This window comes from Arachis ipaensis, chromosome B5, assembly GCF_059453495.1.
Source record: "Arachis ipaensis isolate K30076 ecotype BB chromosome B5, ASM5945349v1, whole genome shotgun sequence".
Lineage (NCBI taxonomy): Eukaryota > Viridiplantae > Streptophyta > Magnoliopsida > Fabales > Fabaceae > Arachis > Arachis ipaensis.
Genome location: NC_142440.1, coordinates 75,666,974 through 75,679,401, shown reverse-complemented (window position 1 = coordinate 75,679,401; position 12,428 = coordinate 75,666,974). Strand labels below are relative to the sequence as shown.

The 12,428-nt window shown below is 35.0% G+C and overlaps 2 long non-coding RNA genes across 16 annotated transcripts; one reads left to right on the top strand and one right to left on the bottom strand.

The window, feature by feature from the left end:
- Positions 1-794: 794 nt before the first annotated feature.
- LOC110272123 (uncharacterized) lies at positions 795-4,176 on the bottom strand. The gene is made up of 3 exons (XR_002363020.2): positions 3,905-4,176; positions 2,194-2,721; positions 795-953 (listed from the first exon to the last, which is right to left on the bottom strand). It is a non-coding gene; the product is annotated as an uncharacterized LOC110272123 (long non-coding RNA).
- A 649-nt stretch (positions 4,177-4,825) lies between these two features.
- On the top strand, positions 4,826-10,392 carry LOC107643672 (uncharacterized). 15 transcript variants are annotated; one of them, XR_015883492.1, is made up of 12 exons: positions 4,958-5,435; positions 6,310-6,340; positions 6,514-6,611; positions 6,895-7,024; positions 7,167-7,229; positions 7,315-7,446; positions 7,531-7,836; positions 8,362-8,415; positions 8,541-8,612; positions 8,945-9,046; positions 9,895-10,057; positions 10,150-10,392. It is a non-coding gene; the product is annotated as an uncharacterized LOC107643672 (long non-coding RNA). The 15 variants fall into 15 exon arrangements; XR_002363027.2 differs by adding an exon at positions 9,685-9,742 and having other exon boundaries at positions 6,310-6,611; positions 6,925-7,024; XR_015883490.1 differs by having other exon boundaries at positions 4,961-5,435; positions 6,310-6,343; positions 6,925-7,024.
- Positions 10,393-12,428: the final 2,036 nt, after the last annotated feature.

The following is a 12,428-nucleotide window of genomic DNA, read 5'->3' as shown; positions in this document are numbered from 1 at the left end:
TTGCTGATTGCTGATGGGGAAATGCATTAGGACCCCCTTCCCTTCAATTTTAATTAATGCCTACAAGCTACAATGCCACTGCATTTTTCAAGCAATAAGTACACTAACTACACTAAATTGTTCAAAAACACAAACTACACTAACTTTATATAATCATTTAACTTGAATGGCAATAGAAGTAGATCAAATAAGGCTTATTTTGAATAAGTAAAAAGCAAATTCAAATTTAAATAAGGCTTATTTTAACTGATATGACCCATTTCATAGCATTCCCAATTTTAAAATATTATATTTCTAAATTTGTTTTTTCTTAGACAAAAAAGTGAAGGGATAACTATTTTTATCTAAAGCTTTTTTTTCTATATAAAAGAATTATACAACAAAACTTACTTAAGTTGGTCAAGTAATTAATTTATTGTCTATTTAAGTAAGTGTTAAAAATTTGAGTTCCTTCTTTTATATATATATATATATATATATATATATATATATATTAATCTATTGGCTAACAACAAATTTTAAAAAGAAATTTGTGACGAATTAGTTCTTACCCTTATAAATTGAAAAATGCTATGAAAAATAAAAAAATTGTATATAACAATTTTTAAAAAAAAAAATAGGATGGCATTATAAATATAAATATAAATAAATGATATAAAGGGAAAAGAAAGAAGAATAGTGGAATGTGGATGTATGTGGTCCAATTTATATGGCGTGCAAATGAAAAAAAAGAAGAAAAGAAGAAAAGAAAAAAGAATAATGAAAGTTTTATGTTCAGTGTGGATGAAGCTACTACTACTATGGTAGAGAAGACTAATGGCAGAGAAGACTGAGTAGGGAATGACAGAGACGAAGGCACCAGCAGGGACGAAGGAGCAAAGTCGAAATAGCGGAACCTCTTCAAACTTGTTATTCTTCTCTCTCAATAGCTTCAGTGTTGTTAGTGGTTGTTACTGCAAGACACAAAGCATAATAACATTACTTTGTTAATTAGTTTCTAGCATAATTTTCTATTTTCGATCAAATAATACATCAAAAAATTCATGTAAACGATAAGCAAAAATACACGTAGGAATCAGATACGGTAAAATAATTGAAATTACCAATTTTGAATAATATAGACACTTATCATAAAAACCTAGCTATAACAAAGGAAAAAAAATCACTACCAAAATCAATTTGCAGGTGAACCTTGATAATGAAATTTAAATGAGAGCAAGCAAATGAGAGTTTATAGTCAAACCGAAACTCAATCAAGGATTGTTCAATGCTTAAAAATAACATATAAGATAAAACAAGCAAAGAGATTAAAGAATTGACCAAGACTTGTAAGGAGACTCTTGTGGAAATTTTCAAAACCCTTTAGCAAATAAGATTCTTTTTGACACAAAAATCCGTTAAATAGAATCTTGTTGCACCAAACAAAATAATATCATTTAATAAAACAAAGTTAGGAAAAATCCAGCAGCATTTCAGCAGTAAATTGGCTATTTCCCAAACTCAATCAATCAAATCAAATTTCATATGAATGCTTTAACAATTAAATTCATCAACATCATATATGCATGCATAGGAAGTGAGCAGAAGAGGAAATACAAATTGAGAAATCAGCAGCAGCCAATGATTAAGGATGTAATGAGCATGAATGCATAATAAGCACAAAGAATCACATCGAGGAAACGAGTTACTAACACATAGCACGAAGCAGCAACACTTATTAAATAGTAGCAGTAAGTATCATGTTTCCCAGGTTCAAGCAAGCAGCAAACAGAATTCATATGACTTAACCAGTTCCACAAACTAAAATCATTGCAGTTCATATAATATGGACCAAGCAACAAGCAGAGCAGCACTCAGCAACAACAAACCAAGAAAAATTAATGAAACAGTAACACTTTCACAGCATCTATTTTGGACAATGAAAAAAAATACAATAAACACCAATCACAATTCCAGAATTCAACACCAAAACAGCACAATAAACAAGTTCATCCAGGACAAAATTCAGAGGAAAGACAAATTCATTCTGAACAGCAGCAGTAAACAAAACAAAACCTACATCCACTAACCAGTCCAGATTCTCTAACCATCTAATTCAACTAAACTAAATTAGTTGAACTAAACAAGCTAAATAGAATGAGCTAAAGCAGATTAATCAAACAGAAATAAAATCAAATGAGATGAAAGGGGAACCTGGGAAGCAGAGAATTGGAACAGGGGAAGGGAAGGGAAAGATTGATGATGATGAGTGAATGGCCGGAGCAACACGGTGACGGCCTAGTGGTGGTGCTGGGGTAGCGACAGTGGCGGAGGGTGGGTGCACAGTAAAATAGGGTCTAGTAGTGGCTCTGGGCTCGCGGAGAAAGGGGTGGTAGTTGCGGCGGTGTAATGATTTTGGTAGTGATTTTATGACGACGACGTTGGCACGTAATGGAGACGACGGCACAGAAGAAGAAAAAGAGGCAGTAAGTAAAGGCAAAGAACTACAGTGCAGCACCCTTTTGCATACAAGAGCTTAATGTCTCAAGAGCTTCTAATGGACTGTCATAGTCTAACATTCTCCGTCAACAAATAAGGGGAATCAGTATACACCACTACTGGACAAGGGGAATCAATATCATTGTCACAGTCTTGTTATGAATAGCGTTGTACGTGGCCGTTGAAGTTGGTCTCATGGAAGCTGTTAACAGAATCTTGGACAAGTGCCCCGAGAGTGCCATGCTGAACAAGAATAAAGGTAATTAATTAGTTCAAATAAACGACATCATATCAAGTATTGATAAGTAAGACGATTGTATGATTATCTTAAAATTCATTCACGAAGTCACACTCCAACAATAGAAACGACATCATATCAAGTCAGTAACTTAAAACCTCTTCAGGGGAAAGCTAATAATAAAGAAGGCCATTAGTGTTGAAAATGTGGAACTTATTGATATAATCAAGTTTCAAATTTTCCATCTGAAACTCTTCAGGCAATGAAAGAGATGGAATTCAAAATTTCCAGAAGCTTGAACTCATAAACAAACCGTCCTTTATTATCTGAATATCCTGAGTCCAGTTAAAAATAAGCAGTGCCCTGAATATACTCATTGATTTAAGTCCAACTTTTGCTTTTCAATCTAGAACAGATCAAATAATATAATTGGTACTTAAACAAACTCCTAAAAAATTTAATAGAAGGCATCAACCAAAAGAGCACAAGAGAATACATAAGATTATTCTACAGCTAATCATAGTTGCTAGTCCGAAATTTAGTACAGAAAATAGAAAAATGCTCAAAAATTGACTCACATTCTAGCTTATTAATACATTTTCTGCAAGTTAAACTTACATAGCTATTTAAAGAAACAAGATAAACAACTCTTTGTAAAGAAACACATTCTTGATGATTTCCTGCCATAAAGTATAGCAATTTTGAGAAAAATAGAAAGTATACAAAATAAAAATTCTAAAATAAAGTGAATTGATAACACTGGACATCGGGCAACCATCATTGTAAAGATCAAAATGCAAATCAGAAGACATACCTTTACAGATTCATATATATCTTCAAACAACAAGCTAAGATCACACTAACTCGGTTTTGATATCTTTCAATACAATATTTATTAGGTTTCGAGAACCTTAGCTAATCTATTTATTAGCTAATGAAGCTACCGAATTCATATATAGAAAAAAATTTCTTAGGGCAAGAAAAAAAGTAGGTTACAGTTTAGGGATTGTAAAATAATATAACAGCTAAAATATCAAAATTTAAAATGCAAGTTTCAAAATCTAAATATCTTCTCACAAATTTCCCAAATTTTCAAATGCATGAACCAATTTCAAATGCACGAACTAATTTCATATCCGAAAAGCAATGCCTGTGCGAATTGAAACATGAAAGAAAGAGTAGAAGAACCTGAAACAATGCAACGAAAGCAACGATTCCTTCAACAAGGGCAAGACCGACATTGACACCGAGCAAGAGACGCGGAAAACAGTTGCCGCCTCTGAGCTCCGACATCTTCCCACAATGTCCCTTGTCGTATTCGCTTTTGGAAGGAATCGGTTAAAAAAGGTGGCGCTGACGCTGACGGTAAGGATGCTGGTAACGGCGACGAGGAGATGAGGCGGAGAGGGAGCGAAGGCTAACGGCACAGCGAGGGTGGTGCTGGTGACGGCGGGTATGTGAGCTTTTCCAGGGTAGCTCGATTAAGGTTGGGGACCGGGTTGAAAGAGCGTCAATTGGGTTGGGGACCGGGTTGGGGGCTGGGTCTTAGGGTTTTTTTTTTTTAAAAAGCTTTTGGCCACGCTTTGTAAGCGTGGCCATAATGAAACCTTGTCGCCACGCTTTTAAAACGTCCCTGTTTCTCTCTATGGCCACGCTTTTGAAGCGTGGCAGGAAAAAAATGTGGTACCAGGATATGGCCACGTTTTGTAAGCGTGGCCATAATGAAACCCTGTCGCCACGCTTTTAAAACATCCCTGTTTCTCTCTATGGCCACGCTTTTGAAGCGTGGCAGAAAAAAACGTGGCCGTTTCTCTAATCAATTGCCACCCTTCCAAAAGCGTGGCCGTTGACCCTTTTCGCCACGTTTTTGAAGCGTGGCAAGAAAAAACGTGGCCAAATCTCTATTCAATCGCCACCCTCACAAAAACGTGGCCATTGACCACTTTTGGCCACGCTTTTAAAACGTGGCAAACAAAAAGCATGGCCATAGACTTTTTTTCTTGTAGTGATGCTTGAAAAGCGTGGCTATACCGTGTTTATTTTGGCACCGTAAAAAAACGTGCCGATAGAATTTCCTCCCCTAAAATTTGGTTTCCATCTATTTTTTCCCACACTTAACCTTTTTTTCTAAGTTATCAAATTTAACCCTAAAAATGATAACAACAACACACTAACTTTACACTTTTAACCCTAAAATTCACTTTCAACCCTAAAATTCACTTTCAAACCCTAAAAGGCGCCGTCAGCTTCATCCATATTCGTCGCTCAGCTTCATCTTCTCGAACCCAGCCAGCTTCATCTTCTCGAACCATCTTCATCACTGCCCTTCATCACACCCAGCCTTCATCACCATCATCGCCTTCATCGTCACCTTCATCGTTCATTACGGTGGTCTTCCTCGAGCTTGTCATCGCCGTCGCCGTCACCGTCAGTGTTCGTTGTCTTCCTCGATGCTGCTTTGAAAAGGTTTTGAGTGGCTTTTCCTTGAAAGGTTCAGAAAACCCTAACCTCCATCACGCCGCCATCTATCTCACTGTCGCCACCCTTCGCGCTCAAGATCGCAACCAGGTTCGTTGTTAGCCAGCTCGCCAGTCCTCTTGTTGTTTTGCTTGTCATCCCTCTCGTCATTCTGGTCGTCGTGCTACTCGCCTCTCTCTCTCTCTCTCTCACGGTTCTGCTCGCTTCTCTGTCACAGTTCTGCTCGCCGTGCTGCTCGAAGGTTAGTGCTCTGTTGTGCTCCATCTTCGTTTTTTTTAAATGCTCCATTTAGAAAATTGGATGATTAATGGAATATTTTCTGCCATTAACTTTTTATTAAATTGATTAGTGATTAGCTCTTGCTGTGCTGCTATTTTAATTTGTGAAATAGATGATTATTGAATGTTTTCTTCTGTTTTATTGATTAGTGATGAGCTCTTGCTATGCTGCTGTTTTAATTTGTAATCAAGAAAATTGGATGATTATTGAATAATGTTTTCTATTGTTTTATTGAATTGATTAGTGGTTAGCTCTTGCTTTTTATTGCATGATTTCTACTATTTTAACTAATGTGCAATATTAGAAAATAGCAAAATAGCGACTCTGTTTCTACTCTTAGACGAAGCACAAGATATTATTCCACAACTCGAACCCAAAACACGCCTTAGGCTTGGGGTATTAATCTCGATCTCTTTTTTTTTTAATTATGGAAAGATGTGTAAAATACTATATAATGTTTCTTCTACTGAGTCAGTTCCTATGTTCAGGTAATTTTCCTTCTTTTTCTTTTTTTTCTTTTTTTTTAATTTAGCTTCTTCAGTTAAGTTAAGTTCTGTTCTGTTCTGTTCTGTTTTGACATTTGTTGCTTAAGTTTGAAGATATTGTTTGTTTGTTTCTTGATCCTCACTTCTGTTTCCCTTCTTTTTTTGGTTTAATATATTCAGTTGCTTTCCTTTGTATACTTTATCCTTTGAATATATTCTCTGCTCTCTCTTTAACTGAATGGTTCTATTTTAAGTTTCTTAAAACCACAAATTGCTTTGTTCTTCTTTGTTATTTTGTGTTCTTTCTAATTGGAATTTAGTTAACTAACTAAGCATACTTGTTCCTTTTAGGCTTCTTCTTGTGAGGATCAAAATCCGCAAGGTGGTTAGTGTTGTTGTTAGTTGCAGCTTCAACTGGTTTGGCCTCAGTCATTTTGACTAATTATTGCTTGCTATAGAGAAGAAGGAACGAAGAAAGAAATATGGATGAGATGTGTGTGTGTGTTAATGGTACATGTGTATGATTAATAATTAAAGTGGCATGTAATGATGCAGGTTTGTGAGGATGCTCTAGCTTGCTTATATAGACATCACCCCCTTGGACCATGGACTTATGGACTTACACACATTACTCATTTACTTTCTCTCTCTATGTACAGCCTCACAATCTTCTCTCTCTTTCGTCAACATCATTTTCACTCTGCCTAAGGGGTGTTTTGGGTTGGAGTTGCGGTGGAATAATATCTTGTGCTTCGTCTAAGAGTGGAATCAGAGATTCTGTAGCTTTATTTATTCCTTTTTATACTATTTTATACTATTTCAATATTTTTTTAATTTACCTTTCATAAATCACTTGTCACAGTAAATTATATATATTGTAGGGACTTATAGGTTTAATTCTATTTGAATTAACTGCCATCTTCATTTTTGTTACAGCTTCTAATGATGTTTCATTAACAAGTTCAGGTCAATGCGACTCTCATGGGGTTTCTAGCCGAGATAATTCAAGCGAAAGCAAATTGAGGGATCTCCTCGACAGCTCAGAATACGTGCTTAGCTCGAAAAGGTTAAATGGATGGCTATCGGGATAAAAAGTTCAAACTATTGTTTAGTTTGTTTTCTAATTGGTGTTTATTGTATGAAATATTTACGTGATTGATCTTTACTTGGTTCTTCAAATTGTTGCCGCATTCATTCCAAAAATCAAGGTTGGTAGATCTATCATTGTAGATACCTTGTGAGATTTTAGTGAAGCTGACAAAATAGACACGGTACTCTTACTTCTACAATGATGATATAATGTTGTGCTTAAAATTTGATTGAATTATCATCATTGATCATATATTGTTTTACTAGACATCCGAAAATGTTGAGGAGACTTTTTAGGAAACAATTAAACAGCCACAGAGCATGACTACTGAAATAAAGGAAGATGATGCACCTTGCAGTGAAGTCAAAGAAGAAAACAACACAACTACTACTCATGTGGTAATTATTGCTGCAATCTGAAAAATTTGTTCCCTCATTATTAACTTAAGTTCTCATATAACAATTATGATCAATGGATATCAGGTTCTTGCTGATACGGAAAGAAGTGAAGATGATTGCAAAGGAGAGAGCTCATGCTTAGGGATTTCATCATCTGGAGATGGGTCTGCTGAAGTAGGAAAAGATGCTTGCACTCCCAAACCAACATTGCAAAAAAGATTGACAACCACGACCTCCAAGAAGCAAGAGACAGCTAAAATGATAGGCACCAGTAAAAAACCACAGTTATAGTCATCATCCATGAAAACCAACACTGCTGGGACTCCCCATTTGGCCCAAGAGAATCAAGCTATTAAAAGGCAAAAATTGGAAGGAGGAAAGAGTAAACAGGTAAATTTTGCCGTTTTTCTTCCACATTTTCCCTGTTTAAATTTTTTTTTGTCTTATCTTGACTGTATCCTTTTTTCTTTCTTCTTCAAAACTATCCAGATTCTGAATGTCAAGCATCAGAATTTTCCTCATAAGTCTAAATTGGGTTTATACAGCTATACACTTGTTTTGCTTCATATTTTGCTTTTGTAAAAGCTAAAAAAGAAGGAAAAATGAATTACTTGTTCACACTTCCCAGTCTGTGCCGGAGAGTTAGTTGATCTCGATCAAAGGAATGGCTTTAATGGTATAAATAGGTTTGAGTAGCGAAAAAGGTTTCGGAGGAAAAAGCGTCTTTTCTGCTAATTAGATTCACACATCCGCAAAAAGCATCAAACTTTCTTTTACCCTTTTGCTTTCTCCCTTCAATTATTTGTTCCATCAATTCCTCTTTTGCCTATTTAACAGCTTCTCCTTTTTTCTCTCTTGTTTTTCCCTCTCTTGTTTTTGAAAATGTGATTTTGTGGGTCGCTTGAAATGGGGAAGAAATCCTCCGCTTCACTCAAGAAGAAACGTTCCAAGCACTCCTCTAAGTCTAAGGTTGGTACCGGTCAGTGTATTATGCATTTTGACATGTAGTTCATGTGTGCCTCAATTAATTCTGTAGCATTTTTATGGCATTTTAGATGCTTTTGTACATTCTTGCTGACTAGAACATATTTCAGGAAGCCATGAGTCAGCAAATTGATGAAGTTGTGTTTGGGAGTGCACTTTCCCTTTCATCCGAATTTGAATTGGTATGCTTGTGATAATTACTTGGCCATTGTTAGAATTTTAAGGTTATCCAGGTGATAGGAGCCATGTATGAGGTGTCTTGTGTTGTACTACACAGTCTGCATTAGTGCATTATTAACATAAAGAGGAGTATTGGATCAATGGTTTGAAAATCATCTCCCTGTTCTGATATAGACCTTCTTTTCCATTTTTTCTCCCATTTTTATCTATTCTCTATAACTTAAAACTTTAAACAGCTTCACTTATATTTATGCCACAATATTTTGTTGGTTTCAAGTTATTTTCTTAATATATGAAGCTAGACATTGGTACTAATTAACATTTGGTAACTCAGCCAAAAGGTAGAGCAATTCAGGTTGAGGACAATATGATTGAATGCAAACCATCAATGGATGTAAAGCGCCCACGCAATTAGGATTCTGATGTCATTATACAGGTGAACTTTAAAGGAACTTTTATCTCCTTTTGAATTCTTATTATTCTTGAGACTTGCACATCTTTTAAGCATTTTTCTCATTCTTGAGGCTGTATAGAATCTCATTATTATCCCCTATTATCAATTGATTACAAGAGATAATTAAGGAGAGAAGCTAATTAAGTTACTATATATGCTCTCTTGATGATCTGGTACTTGAGTTATGTGTCATGATTATGTGTATTTTTACCATGCAACTTGTACGTATCACCTACAGAAGATTTATCTTCAAGCTGCTATTTTGATATGAAATGCTAAGAAGTTCTTCTAGATATTGAACTCCCAATTAAAACTAATAGTCATCGTATTAGAAGCTTATGTGTTATAGATTATTTTAAGAAAACTTTATGTTAATTTAAAATCATTTGCTATACTTGAAAATTGACGTATTATATTTGTTCAAATATACAAAAACAAAATATTTTTTAATTACATGCTTATTGATGTCTGATTGCAGTGAAATTTGATATAGATGATCTTTAATATATGTTATTATGATTCATTAGTGAATTGATAAAAAAATATATGTCCTATAAAAATTTATGAGCTATATAAATTTACTTAAACTAGTACCAATGTCATTCATTGATCATATACAGATGAGATTAATCAAATACAGTCAATTTATTGCTATGGGAGAAATGAAATCAGAGCAAGGTGAAGACATTTATATTTTATAAGTTAAAAATTTTATGAACGAAATTGAACTTTTACCAAATTGTTAACTTTGTGAAATTAAAAATATGGATCATGATTATGAAATTGTTGTTTTTCTTCCCCTCTGGATTTTCATGAGATACTTGTGTCAGGTTTAATGTTGCTATGTATGTGCTCATGCATACAAAGAAAGTGGGACTACTTTGGAAGCAGAGTTTACAGGAACTTTGCCAAAAGAACGCATGTAGAAGTGTTAAGGCATTATTTGGAGAACAAATTCTGGTCACTACGTTGTTTGGTTCACACTATCACAATGTTGGTTTGCTATTTGCAATGTTTCATACTTTAAATGTTCAAAAAATATAGAAGTAATAAGAGTCTAACACTCTGCTTATGATATTTTCCAGGGGCTAATGGCTTTGGTCAACTAGGTGATAGAACCGAGGAGCGAAGGAAATATCTAAAGAAAATGAAGCCATTAGAGTCAATTTGTAAAATCTGTGTCTTGTATAATTCTTAATTCTCTTCTTAGAAATTCATTTTTGTTAATGTTTGTAAATTTCATGTATGCAAGCGTTGCATGTACATAGATGACATTGTTGTAGGCTTTTACCCAGTATTGAATGTAGGAACATAAATTTGAGTGTTCACATGTAGGCTTTTACCAGATTTTTTTTTTTTAAAATTTGATTTAGCTATAACCACGCTTTAAAAGCGTGGCAATAGGTTCATATCTAGGCACATGACTTAAAAAGCGTGGCTACATCTCGTTATTGGCACGCTTTAAAAGCGTGGCCATATGTTTCGCTATTGGTACGCTTTAAAAGCGTAGTCATTTCTCTCTCTATTGGCACGCTTTGAAAGCGTATTCGTATCATGCTGTTGGCACGCTTTGAAAGCGTAGCCATATCTGGCGCGAGATATGGCTACGCTTAAGCGTTGCGATCTTTAAAAGCATGGCAATAGGTCACCAAAAGTGTGGCGATAGAGCAATTGGCATGCTCGCGGATGTGACCCTTTCAAAAGCGTACCAATAGCTCAAAAAGCGTGGCGAGAAGCTATCGGTACGTTTTTAAGCACTTTTTGGCACACTTTAAAAGTATGGCAGAAAGCTTATTTTCTTGTAGTGTAAGGACAAAAGCTAATAAAAAATAAAGAAAAACAAACTCCTAGAACTAGCAAAAAGCAAACAAACAATCAAAAATAAGTTATTCACAATATTCACACATAAACAATAACCAATAACAAGCACACATTGCAACTTCCCGACAATGGCACCAAAAACTTGATGTCAGCTAATCGTCGGTCTAGAATTTTTCAAAAGAATTTCGTTGCAAGCATAGTTGATGCATGTACATCATTAGTAGTTTTCCTTGTTAATTTCAGTTATATTTTAATAGTCTTTGATTTTTTTAGCTATAAACTCATAGATTAAAAAAGAATGTGTTTAATGCTTTGGATAATGTGTTTTAGGAGATTTTTGAAGATGGACTAAGCAAAACAAGACCAAAAAGAACAAAAAGCCTAAAGACACACTTTCAATCAGAGAGGACACTTTGGAAAAGAATACATTATGAAGGGACACACTTTGGAAAGCCAAGGAATGAAGAAAGAGCCCCTGGAAGCTTTGTCGTGCAATGTAAGAGAAGTGGTGTGCAATGGCAGTCGTTCGTACGCATCACTTCATGTGAATGCACAGATGTTACAATCAGAGACAAGCCTGCACACACATAATGTATGTATACGCATGATGTGATGAATCGAGAAGACCGTGCGTACGCATCACTTCACGCGTACGCACGACTGTGCTATCTACACAAGTATGCGTACAGACCTCCTCCTGCATACCCATAAACGTAGTTTGGCGTCTAGTGCAAAATTCGAATACCACAAACTAACTGGCAAGTGCATCGGATCGTACCAAGTAATACCTCAGGTGAGTGAGGGTCGATCCCACGAGGATTGATGGATCAAGCAACAATGGTTGAGTGATTTACTTAGTCAAACAAGCAAAAAGGAGTGTTTTGAGTTCAAATTTCACTAAACAGTAATAAGAGAAATTAAGAAAGAAAACAGTAAACTAATTATGAAAATTATATGAGAAAATAGTTAAGGTTTTGGAGATGTTCATATTTCAGAATTAACAATTCTTATTAACCACTTTGATTATGTAAAGATTCAATTCATAGCAAACTTTAAGTGATTAGATTCCAATTCCTTGGTAATTTAATCCTCCTCTAACTCAATCAACCGCCAATTTCTTGGTCAGTTAATCTAATTAGAGGATTTAGGTTCAAATCCTAGTTTACAAGCCACATAAAACCCTAATAATCCAAAGATGATATGATTATATGTCACGTATCACATTAAGTTCAGATAGTTAGAGAATTATGAGAATTCAGTTTTAACCTGTTATTCAGGTGAGATAACTTTTCCAAAATTCAACAAGAATTCAAGTTAGAGAAGAGTTATTTTCCAATATACTCTAATCTGTAAGATGAAGAACGAAACTAATTCTTGAAGGTAAATCAATGTATAAAATAGAATTAGAAAATAATAGTCATTAATCCATCCAAATAAATAGAACTCCTAACCCTAATAATGGTGCTTTAGTTGCTCATGGTGTGAAAATCCTAGCAGAGAAAAGTGTAAAGTCCAAAAGAGGAGAAGAAGAAGAATAGGTAAG